General features: G+C 31.5%; 1 protein-coding gene and 1 non-coding gene across 3 annotated transcripts in view; both read left to right on the top strand.

The window, feature by feature from the left end:
- Toll-6 (Toll-like receptor 6) overlaps positions 1 to 12,078 on the top strand; it is a 175,193-nt gene extending 163,115 nt beyond the window's left edge. For both annotated transcript variants that reach the window (XR_014878999.1, XM_085201709.1), the window contains exon 2: positions 9,730 to 12,078. The gene's annotated coding sequence lies outside the window, so the exon portion shown is untranslated. The remainder of the gene's footprint in view (positions 1 to 9,729) is intronic.
- TRNAC-GCA (transfer RNA cysteine (anticodon GCA)) lies at positions 6,883 to 6,953 on the top strand. Its single transcript has one exon. It is a non-coding gene; the product is annotated as a tRNA-Cys (tRNA).
- Positions 12,079 to 12,524: the final 446 nt, after the last annotated feature.

Raw genomic sequence — 12,524 nt, 5'->3', positions numbered from 1 at the left:
TTTTTTGAAATTTATTTTAGATAATTTTAGTATTATTTGAATTTTAAATAATAAATATCATAATTTTGATAATTAAAATTAAAGATAATTTAAATTATCATGACGTAACTATTATGACCTAAAACTATCAATAGTTTTCAAGTGATGTAGTATCAAACTAAAGCACTCTAAAACTTATAGCAGTTGAAAATTAATTTTAAATGAGTTGAGGCTAGTCATGGTGTAGGGACAGGTTATAGGTTTGACGTTGGGACGAATTATTGAATATTTCCATTTTTACTCAGGTGTGGAGGAAAGCGCGGCGTTGAATTCCGCCACTCAACACGCAACGACTTCAGAGTGCAGTTGAAAGTGGGGAATGGAGTGCTTAACACCAGACTCCCTCTGGCTACCCTGCTGCATGCGAGATACAGCGTGAAGCTAAAAAAATGTATTTAAAATATATTTTTGCTTTGGTACTTTTGTATAATAACAAAAGGTTTTTTTTTTTTCATTTAAAAACTAAATTCTTAACATAATAATCCCTTATTAGCAAAATTAATCTCCATCATAGGACTAACGTATATAAAAATAACAACAAATTTATTATTTAACTCACTTTACATATTAAACTCGATATATTACAAAGAAAACAAATATCGATAACGGTAAAGCTTCACAGCCTTACCCTCATAACCATGGGAAGCTATTTGCGGATTCAATCAAATCCACAGAATGGTAATATTATCGGCTTAAAAACATTTTGTTTACCAACTGAGTAACTCTTTCCCACCGATAAATCTTGCTTAAATAGAAATTGAACGTAGAGTTACATCACTTCTATAACAAACAAAACATTATTATATTTTAGTTAAAAAATAATTTTCTTCACTCATTTCTGAATAATAGGTATTAGTGCCACGCAACCTTTGTTACTGAGCTACTGCCGACATTAAATAACTTGCCTATTAAAATATTATTACAATCACTTGTTATTATTGTAAATTGTTAGTTTTGTTTGTTCAAGTAATCTTTTATTATTATAATAACTTTTTCTTTTAATTTTTTAAACGTAAACGTTTTGTGAGGTTAAAGTTGGAAATCAATTTTAATATTTTTCCTAGTTTTTTTCTTATATGCGTTACATATACCTAGGTATATATTATTATAAATATATATTTTTAAATTAAAAAATCTACAATAATAAACTATACACTATATTCAACAAAAATAAAACATGCTAATATAAGCTTTAATTCCCAACTGATTTTCATACAAATAACCATAGAAACAATGCCAAAACAATATTATCGACTGTATCAGTATCAATTTGAGGTCGTTCCTGCGTTAAATTTTAGAGGGTTGATTGGCTGGTAACGGGGGTTTGACACAATGCATTCGATGTAACCAAATGGTTGCTATACAGATTTTGACTATAGTTTACATTAATGTAATGGTATATCCTATAACAGTCGCCTTCGAGATGGTGTTTACTTTGTAGTTGCTGAGATTAGCATGTTTAAATAAACAAATTCAGGTTTATACTTTATAATTGTATAGATAAGTAAATCTATAAAATATATTCAAATTATAATTTCTTTTACATTTAGTCAAAACACACACACATAAATACACAGAAACAAAATCGAAGATACAAAATCAAAAAACAATCTTTCTTTTAAACCATTTCATTTTGAACACGCCTCAATCCCATTTTACTACTAAGATAGATAAATTAAAAAGAATTAGGAAGAGATATAAAACGTATTTAATCTCATAAAAGACCAGTTTTATGAGCCATACACGTTTAACAGATACATGTACATTGTAGTTTCAAATGATAATTAGAGACCACCAAAGTAGTCTTTTCATTTCCTATGTCGAGTGTTGATTAGCGAAAACGTGTCAAGCGACGGAAATCCGGTGAATTTTTAAGTAACTGACAATTTCATACGATAGTGTTTATATTTGAATGTTTAATTTATTTATTTTATCGTCATTGGAAAATAGTGAGAATATTTTTTTTTTGTGAAATAAGAATATTAAAAAAGAAGCAAAGGGCTGTCATTATTATATTATACAGATTGATAAAACTGGCAATATGAGGTTGAGAGAAAATTTACGATTTTCGAAAAATTTGTATTTATTTCAAAGTTAATTTTGGTTATATGCTATGCATAGTATTTCTTAAGTTTGATGTTTTTTATATTATCTACTAATATCAAATTTAAGAAATACTTATAACAGATACGGTATGGGGAACGGAGGTGTCTTAACAGTAGGTTCCCAGGTTCCCTCTGCCTACCCTACTATGTGAGGCATACAGCGTGAAGCTCACTCATATTTATAACGGATATGTGATAAAAAGGCACTCTAATAAAACTCGTAATAATTAATCAACTTGAATGTGCCTCAAGATAATTTAAAACAAAATTTATGTTTAGAATATGTAAAAAATTAAAAGCTTTTATCTATATCTAATTAAACATAGGCAATAGATAGATAGGCGCCGACATCATAAATTTTATGATCGCTTAATTATTTTATTTATATACCTTTACGGTCCATTACGGGGCCCAGCATTATCATTTTGTCATGCTCGACCAATTATATGTTTTTATAATTTAAATTAGATTTTATTGCTATATATATTATAAAAATAAAACAAGAATAACAAATCTAACTATTATCTAATAATATGAAATAAGAAGCTTTTCTTAAAAAAAACATACTTTATATTTTTTTAAACAATTACAGAATTTTATCAGGTTAATATAGATTAAGAAATGTTAATTTATTTGATTACAACTGATATTTTTAATATTATTTTATAACCACGCAAATAATAGCATGCAATATACCAAATAGCCTTTGAATTATGAGACTACTATTAGACGGTACGCTAGGGCTAGTAGATACCGAACCTATAAAAGAAACCTATCAATATCACCGAAAGTAGTGCTGTTATAGGTAAAAAACTAGAGAACTGGATTTTAACACCAATTAAAATTAAAATCAGCTTCCGCTGGACACAGCGGGGTAGGCAGAGGGAACCTAGTGTTAAGACACTCCGTTTCCCACTGAAACACTAATCTCCTTCACATTAAAACATACCAAAAAAAAAACAAAGATCGGAAATATCCACACAAGGATGAATCATAAGATATCTCCATCATTAGTTCGCTTCAATACTTAAACGAAACGAGTTCCACGGTAAATATTTGGCTTGCCATACAAATGAATACATTTTAACACAATAGAACTTCCATTTTGACCGATGGCTATGTTTGCATGGACAATTCTCGCTGCGCCGGTTTGTGCCACCGCAGTAAGCCTTCGTTTTATGGCTACGAATACCTGGTATATATGAACATGGGTATTCTAGTGGCCGATAGATGTGACAAGTCATTGAGTGTAATTGGTTGTTTATTTATAAAGTGAAAGACAATAGTTTTGTCAAATAAGAAGATTGGTGTATAATTAGAATGTATAATAATTAATAATTAACAATAATAAAATTAAATGAAACAAGAGTATTATAAAGTCATTAGGTGTTTTTTAAAGTTTCAATTGTCCTACCTGGTTACTGAGTAAGTTAAAATGGCGCTAACTGATCCAGTTAGGAGTAAGTTAACCTTGAGTTACAGTCATAAAACAGGGAATAACAGAAATGCTATTATAGCTCGATTCTTCTCCTTATTTATGTAATTTTATATTTTAAATATATTTTTGCTATTTTATACCTATCTAGGTAGACGCAGGAACAAAGTGTAAGTCATAAAATTCAACAAACCGACAGAGAGACAAACTTTTTAAAATTATTTGTAAAAACATGGTGATTTAACTTGCGATGCTTTAATTTTGTTATATGATAGAAGATCGTCAATTAAAGTAAATTACGATTAACGTACATAATTAACATTAAATAAACTAAACGAATTTCGTTGTGGCAACAAAGCTTAAAAAGCTTCTATTCTATACTAAAACAACACAATCTAGCACAAAATAACCACTCAGTATTTCTTTTAAGTGTCCTAAGAATATTTTTATACCTTAGTTCCGATTCAATAAGTTTCGCACTTAGTTGGTCTCATGATTGATCGTACATACATTTCTCCAATATATTTATTCTTAGTAACGATAGAATGTTGCTATAACCAATACAAGTGTAGTATGTCAGTTGTTAGTTTACTTTAGTTCAAATTGGCAATTAGGTTTATTATGAACAATCTTCAAAACAGCGTGTTACGTAGTATTTATTTTTTGTATTTACTTCTATATAATTTACGAAATGTATTTTTTCGTGCTTTACTTAATAATAGATTATTTAAACCTAAAAGCCTGAAGATGTCATTGTAAATAGGCTACTAAAAAGAAAGCAGGCCTCTCTAAATTAATAATTTGCTAATAATTTTCCATACAACATAAAAAAGTGGCGGCAGAATTTCTACATACATTATTGTAATAGATGATTATTACGAGAAAAGCTCCATAACGGACTTTTCGAGTAATTTTTCTGTAAATTTGCTTATTAAATGATAAAACTCAACGGACAAATAAACAACAAAAATAATTTAAAAGTAATCATTTACCCTGAATAAGTCTCAAACCCAAAACCATCGTATTATTATCCGAATACTGTCCTACTGAACCACAATGGAATCAATATTACCTATACACACGCTAATTACAACCAATATTGAATTATTAAACAATGTAAACACATTGTAAGTTTTATTATTAGTTTATATAGACATCTACGAAGTTGTTTTATAATAGAGCAAGACAACTTGCCAACAATTTGCAACTGAATATTAATTACACGACTTCTGAAAGGAATTACTTAATTCTTTGATTACAGGGCACTGTATAGACGTTAACGTTTAATTGCTTTCACAACTAAGTTTCACGACAGCGAAATATGCTAATAATGCGGTAGTAGTCGTCATTATTTTTTTCTATTACACAAATGTGTTTTTTTTTGTTGTTTCGTGCTGTATGTACGTAAGTTAGTGTTAAGACATTTTGCTCTTCACTTTCTACTAGAGTTTAGCACTAACTGGGGGTGTTTGGATCCAGTCCACAACCATTGCGTTTACGATCAGAATTTAAGTCAATATTTTTAGGTGTTCATTAAATTAAAATAGAGTCTAAATTAAGGTACAGCTCAACACGCAATGTCTCGAGGATTCTTCGGAAAGTAGCGACCGAAAGTGTTCTAATAGGGACAGAGTGTCGTAACACTATGTTTTCAGGCTCTCTCTGTATATCCTGCGGGATACAGCAATTATAATTCGTTACATTTTTCCAGTTCCCCTACTAAAGAAACATTAAGAATACAAGGCGACGGCACAATAAATTACAGAAATTCACAAATTCTTCAACACTTTTCTACATCTTTGAATACTTCAAGGTGGATTAAAAAGGTTTCCATCGTATGAGCATACTATTATTATTCCTTACAGTCCCTCAGAGCTCAGGGTGAGCTATTATTCATCTTTTTCCGAGGGCGGTTTTTTATTGCTAGACATGAAAAATACCAGAAAATTCACCCGGTCTGTTCAAAATAGCTGGATTAATTCAAAAGGCACTTATTTCAAATTGGATTTTACTCGAGTAGCAACTTGGGTACCTGCGCCTTAGTTCCGATTCAATAAGTGCAAAAGTTGGTCTCTTGATTCATCGCACATACATGTGTGTGTGTGTGTGTGTGTGTTCGTTGTTTTATCGTATAAGTATGTAACATCCAGATTTAATATGAAATGTAAAAATCATGAACTATTATTTTATAGAAAAAGTACAGAGAATCACTTAAAATATCACTATGTCTAAACAGAAACATCACAGAAGAGTGTTACAGTAGATTGGCGGAACAGTAAAAACATTTTGGCTAATAGTTTCTAGAAGAATTATTATATACATATATATTTTTTATATATTTTACCGGTTTCACGCTATATCACGCATATAGCAGGGTAGCCAGAGGGAACCTAGTGTTAAGACACTCTATATCCCAATTTCCATCGAATTCTGTAAGTGTTTTAAGTGGTGCTTTGCTCCAACACGAAAGCGAAGAAATGGAAATATAGGTACATTTACATAAATATTTAATTTCCTCGAATGTGGATCGAACCCACAACCAATCGCGTTTACAATCACACTTTGCACCACGGCGCCACGACGGCCTCAAACACTTACCATCCTATATCTTATAAAACAAAGTCGCTTTTCGTGTCTGTCTGTTGTTTCTAACTCTTCTTCTTCTAAACCACCCATAATATAGTTTATTATTTGTACATTCTTATGTAAATTAACATAAATACGACAAATGTGTATAAAGTCCTACCCGTTGAGACACTTTCGCGCATGCGCTGCTCTTATGGTAAGCACTACATGAAAATAATGTACTGGAGTATTGTTCCTCTTAATAAGATCTACAAAAAAGTCCGCGACGGCATATTCGTATCTTTTAAGAATAACGTGTAGTGATCATATTTCTGTCTAAAAATTGTTATTTCAATATATTTTTTATTGTGAGGGATATTTTTCCATAATGGTATTAATCCTTATCCTTTAAAATACTTTATTAATTTTCTACGTTAAACGTAGATAAAATTTGCGGTTTATACTATTTCGAAATTGCGAATAGTTTTAGAGAAAAACGCATTTAATTGTTAACATATCACGCCGTTCACACATCAGCTATATCGAGTCAAGTTTCACTTATCCCTTACTCTCAACATATAAATAAGTATATTAGTTACGTTGGCCATTTAATGTAGATCAAAACTGTCTTTTACTGTTTTTCATTTTAATAAGTACTTTAGAAGTTGTTACAATATCAAAAAATCCTTGCTGCGAAACCGCTCGCCACTCGCCATGCGTCCGCCGCGCGCATTACACGCATTGGTGGTCCAGTGGTAGAATGCTCGCCTGCAACGCGGGCGGCCCGGGTTCGATTCCCGGCCGCTGCATTCTATTTAATTTTCCTCACAGGCAGCCACGTAGTGCTTGCTTTTCATCAGGGACAGAATACCCTCTTCAGCATTAACCACAAGCTCGAAAAAAAACCCGCCTGCCTTTATAGCAACGAAAATTTAATGCGTTTGCACGTATTGGATAATTGGAGTTGAATGTATTATTTCAGCGTGATATATTTGGTTTCATATTTTTTGTAGTAGTTATTAGTAGGTAGGTTTTTGTTTATAATTTCTTCAAAGTTTTTAAGTGTAAAAATAGTCATTTAACTATCTAAAAATAGTAATTTATATATATTTTAATAAGTACTTGAAAAGATTAGTAGCACAGATTTAAAATTACGGTACCTACTAAAAAATCCTTGCTGTGTAAAACAATTGGAAAATCCTTATTGAAACTACTAAAATGCGGGTTGCATTAGGGTTTAATTAATTTTCACATTATCTTAAGTGCTTTGCAAACATACATTATATGAATAATCCAGTAGTAAAAGCGGGCGAAGCCGCAAGAGGGTCGCTAGTATTACAATATATTTATTCCAAACGTCGATTGCATGTTCAGTATGCATGCACATAAACATGTACATGATGCCATACAGTCTCTTAGCTAAGTCAATATCGTTGCCCCCATGCCAGAAGTTCCTTCTAATACAACTGGAGGTAAAGTTAAATACACCCCATGTTTACACAAATGAGTGTAGGCGTAGTGTATCAAGAAGCATGATATGGTCAGAATTATAATTTTCACCTTTGCTGACTATATATTTGTACAATTGTATTTTGAGGACGATCTGATGGTAATTGCGGTGGACGTGGGTTCAGTTTCTGATTGTGCAATCATTCGATTGAAGAAATGTCGATTTTTTTTAATATTTGCATTTTTCTGGTTTTGTCAGATAACGTAGGCATTGAATTATGGGGAAGTAAGATAAAGCTGATGCCATGATATTGATAATAATTGTAGAAGGGAAAAAATAAATAAAACACTTAGGAATCGACTTTTCTACTATTTTATTAAATAACAGATAGATAGATTTACAGTACAAAATTAAAATAAATATAAATAACAAAACACCACAATGACACATTACTACTAAACCATTCCAACACTATGACTAGACGGAATATTAACAGAATAAATCCACATCTCTACGAATTTCAAATACAAACCCCAGCACTGCTATACTCGTATGTTCGGAGACGCCTTTGTTTCGTCCACAAAGCTTGTTCCAATTGTAGGCTGTCACAATGTAACTTGCTTTCCGATTACCATTACAAGTACCAGTGCAATGTTAAAATTTAACCGGTAAATATTTTAACTGGTAAGTATTATGAGCCCTAATTGGAAGAGGAACAATGATGTAGTGATGCTAGCAGCGTTGCTTGTTTACATGGAGAAATTTGCACACTTATCTATTTGCGATTTGTGTTTGTGTGCTCATTATTTTTTATATTTATTGTGTGTATGTATGTGTTTGTGTTATTAGAATATTTTCTATACTTGAATGTAATATTTATGTATAACTTTACTTAGTTTACATAAGGCGTATTATCTACAAAAGTCTACTTTGATATTAAGTAAATACTAGACGCCAACCGTATGACTGTAAAAGTGACTAATTGTGGGTTCCCCCACTCGTAGAAATGACATATTTAATATTTTTATACGCTCTGATGTCCAGGTAGGGCGCTGCGTTGAGTTACGCCAGTCTACATGCAATTACTCCAAAATTTAGCAGAAAACGAATAACTGAGTGTCTTAGCACTAGTTTAAATACAAATTACAAATTACAAAAGTTACAAATTAGACTATAGTCTGTGGTATACCACATATTGATATTTAAAACATAAACTTTATGACTGATCTTACCTGAGTAAAGAAAAACCCAAATTTACCTTTAAAAAATACTAAAAGCCCGTAATAATAATTCCATAATCACAAGTAACTGGGGCATCTGACCGTTCTCAAATAATAGAAATTGTGTTTAATTATTCAAGTCCAACGCTGTTTCGCTCCCGTCTGACCTATCATCGCCAACAGATTTGAATTAAATAGCTTTAATATTTAACTTACTGCTTTGATACTTTGAACAGTTACACTATAAAGCTTATCTTCTGAATTATTAATATGGAATATATATTATACTAGTGGGTGCGCGCAGCTTCGCCCGCTTATTTGGACCCTTAGGCGTGAATTCTAATAAACCATGAAACATGTGTTCAATAAAATATTTTTAAGAGTCTAAATTTCAAATTTTATAAAAATCGGTGGCGATTTAAAGATTTTTCCATACAAACTTTCAACCCCTTATTTACACCCTTAGGGGGACAATTCTAGAAAACGATGAAATACGTGTTCAATTAAATACCTTTAAAAATCTAAATTTCAAATTTTATAAAAATCGGTGCCGATTTAAATTTTTTTCCATACAAACTTTCTACCCCTATTTCACCCCTTTATGGTTAAAATTTTTCAAAACCCCTTCTTAGTGGATGTCCAGATTACGAAAGTAAACATATGTCCAAATTTCACGTTTCGACCATCAGCGGTTACGGCTGTGCGCGCGTCTTACCTCAGTCAGTGAGGACAAGTCCTTTTATATATATAGATAATCGTATAATTTGATAATTTTCCAGAATTTATTATATTATTTTAAGTAAATATAGCTTAGTGAGGGAATTGTTACATTTATTTTTTACTAGTGACACCGCGGGCCTTCGCCCGCTTATTTATGTGTACTAAAAATAACATATATTATTTTTCTTTTTTCAGTGCATCCACTGAAGGCACTGCGTACACCTGGTTGGACACCAGGATCGAGTTCAGCTCACCATACTCTCGTCGTAGAAGCTCCAATTCCACGGTATACGAGAGTGACTGATGGTGCGACAGCTTCGACCAGCTCGAAGAGGTGCTACTCTGATGGACACTAAGTGCAAATCAAATTCAAATTAATAGTGACATTTGTGAAATTACAACCTTTTGGACACAATCCAAACCCAAAGTCAAATGTAGGATCGATTTTAAATTTTAATTTTTGTATATATATCTTATTAATCATGATACAATGTATGTAAAGAATAAGTTTCATATAAGTGTAAATAGATATGTGAAAAATTAATGATATCATGTCAAGATATATTTCAAAACGAAATCCTATTTCGCCAATTTAGAGTAACTCACAGAGCACGATCTCGGTGAATGTTACAAAATTTCTGTATAAAATTCATGTTCGTTGCTGGAATCTTCAGAACATCTTTTCCCATAAATTCGCTAATATTCTCGCATTTACTTCGAGCCGAGAGTAAGCGCAAAACTTCTTCTTGCTTACTGAAAATGAATATTTATGACGTACAACGAGTAACGCTCCATTTATATACAAATTTTGATATTCCAGTTACTTACAAAAAATACAATATAGCTCCTATAAAAAATGTAATATAAGCCATATTGAACATCAGTTCGTGAACTTATAAAAGATGCACACCTTCCTACCCATGACAATTTATATTGTATACGATAATTATATATTTATATAATATATGTATATGTTACTAATGAAACTATTGTATAGGCTACCCTTATATTTATCCCTTTTACTAATCTACAGTATAGGACTATAATATACTATGCTTATTTTCTTTAAAATTCATAATTTTCAATAATCCTGTATATAAAACAGTGTTTTCGTGTACGTATTAAATAATATCTGATAAAATGTTGTATAAAAATCTTGTAAATACCTACAACTTTACTTAATCTTCTTAAAAATGTTAAATATGTAAGTTATATTCTATTGATTACGAATTTCATTATTTCAATATAAGTGTAAAGGGACAGAGTAAGTTAAAACCACAATTTCTAATTAAAGCCTCTTAAAAAGAGATTGTTTGTAAAAAATTGCTAAATTCTTCAGTCTGTTTTGCATAAAATTATCTTGAATTTTTCTCCTTACACGTATTTACCTTATGATAAGTCTAAAATATAATATAAATAAGTATATAACGTAATACATATTAACTATATAAGATTTATTTTTGTAATGTAGAACGTTCCAGGTTTCAAGACACACGACCCTTAAATTTAAATTTGTACAAAATATGTATTTAATATATAAGTACTAAGGCTGCTTAAAAACATAATATTCTTTTATTATGGCATCTGACACAAAGGGCTCTCGGAATTGAAATTGTTAGACTGCAAGTAGCATAAGATGGACTTGAAAGGGCTTATGATTTCCTTTTTTTTCTTCTCTTGAGCTGCTGCATGCTGTACCTCGTATAGCAGGGTATGCAGAGGGAACCTATTGTTAAGACACTCCTCCCTTTTCGCCGAATTTTTCAAGGCATTACGTGTTGAGTGGCGGAGGTCAACACCTCGCTTTTGCCTTTACCAGAACGAAGAAATGAAAATATGAATAAATAATAATTCATAATATGAATTCTAGCTGCGATATTTATTTAATTATATTTAATTTAATATTCGAATTGTTGAGTGACTTTTTTTTTATTGTACATAGGCAAGCATTTGTCCGCTATCTCACCTGGTGGTAAGTGACGATGCGAACGAAGGTGGAGCTTGCTTGCCTAGGTAGTGCCTATTCACTTTTTTACAGAGGGCCAGGTTATACTTGTCGGGGAACAGTTCAGCAGGCAGGGAGTTCCACTCCTTAGCCGTTCGCATTAGGAAAGTAGGCTCTCACCATTATTGCGAATACTACTTCCTAAGGTTATTTATCTGCAATATTCATTAAATAAGATCAATTGTTATCTATTTATAAAGTAATTTCGAGTTAACTAAACATATTTAACAGTAAGCTGTACTTATCGTACGAAGATCGTCCACAATATAGCATTGTTAAGTTTATAATGGCATGCACTGGCAATACTAGTTCAAACATTCCTATTTATTATTAAAATAGTACTACATAAGTTGCTTATACTATAAAATTTGTCGTTTAAAAGTAATTTTGTCACCTTACGTCGTGTCCAAATCGGAGTTATGAATGTGTCATTGAAATAATTTCCATAATTCCACATTATCATTTATATTAAATGATTATACAAAAAGCATTTCTCACCGAGTGTTTTGTATAGTTTTCAATAAAGTCATATGAATAAAGAGACTAATATTTATTTTAACAACCTTATATTTATTTTACTTTTTTTGGTCCTATCATTACTGTCATATGCAAAATATAAACAGCCTCCTGGTTTTTTTTTTTTTCAAGAAAAAAGATACAATTATCGAAATTGAAAAGGCCGTTGATAGTGTTTGAACTCAATTACGCGCCATGTCTAACCTGGGCAAAAAAAAATGTATTTGTTTAAGCCGTATCTCACACATAAGGTTAAGCTGAGGGAACCTGGGAACCTAATTTTGGGACACTTTTTTCCCATTAAGATACTCCCATTTCCCACATTGTGTGTTGAGTGGCAGAACAAACTCCGCGCTTTGCCAGGTCGACGAAATAAAAATATTAAATAATTGATTCTCCCGAGTGGGAATCGAACCCATAATAGTGTAATAGTTATATAGAATAATTTCTTCAATTAGATTTAGCATAA

Source organism: Heliconius melpomene, chromosome 18, assembly GCF_056956725.1.
Source record: "Heliconius melpomene rosina isolate 202511_hmr_F chromosome 18, ASM5695672v1, whole genome shotgun sequence".
NCBI classification, from domain to species: Eukaryota; Metazoa; Arthropoda; class Insecta; order Lepidoptera; family Nymphalidae; genus Heliconius; species Heliconius melpomene.
The sequence above is the reverse complement of the archived record's forward strand: the minus strand, read 5'-3'. Positions and strand labels throughout refer to the sequence as shown.